The sequence below is a fragment of the Trichechus manatus genome, unplaced genomic scaffold (genome assembly GCF_000243295.1).
Source record: "Trichechus manatus latirostris isolate Lorelei unplaced genomic scaffold, TriManLat1.0 scaffold00001, whole genome shotgun sequence".
Classification (NCBI taxonomy): Eukaryota; Metazoa; Chordata; class Mammalia; order Sirenia; family Trichechidae; genus Trichechus; species Trichechus manatus.
Window position 1 is genome coordinate 39878003 of NW_004443937.1, and position 546 is coordinate 39878548.

The window sequence follows — 546 nt, forward strand, 5'->3', positions numbered from 1 at the left end:
TGTCATAAAACAATATGTGTACTACTGTTTCACGAGAAGCTATTTGTTCTATAAGCCTTCACCTGAAGTATAATAAAAATAAATAAATAAATAAAATGATTTGTCGCCAGCCAATTTTGGCTGGGGAGTGAAAATAGAGGAAAAAGCTGGGAGAAAAGACAGAAAAAAAAAAAAAAAGGCAAATCAAACATTCTTTGACTAAAAATCCCGGGGATTCATGTAATCCAGTCATGGTTCCATGTCACATGGAGAGAAAGATCTCTCTGTGTTATCTATATCCAGAAAGTTCTTCACATTTTGACCACATAACAACATGTCAAAGGGAGGAGTTCATTCGTACTGAATAACCAACAACGTAAATTAGTGTCATCTCCTCACTGCCTCTCTCAACATTCTTTGCGTGGTTGGCAGCTGGTTCACAGACACTCCCCCTCTGAGACTTATCCAATCTCCTCACTGCCTTTCTCAACATTCTTTGCATGGCTGGCAGCTGGTTCACAGACACTCCCCCTCTGACTCTTATCCAATCTCCTCACTGCCTCTCTC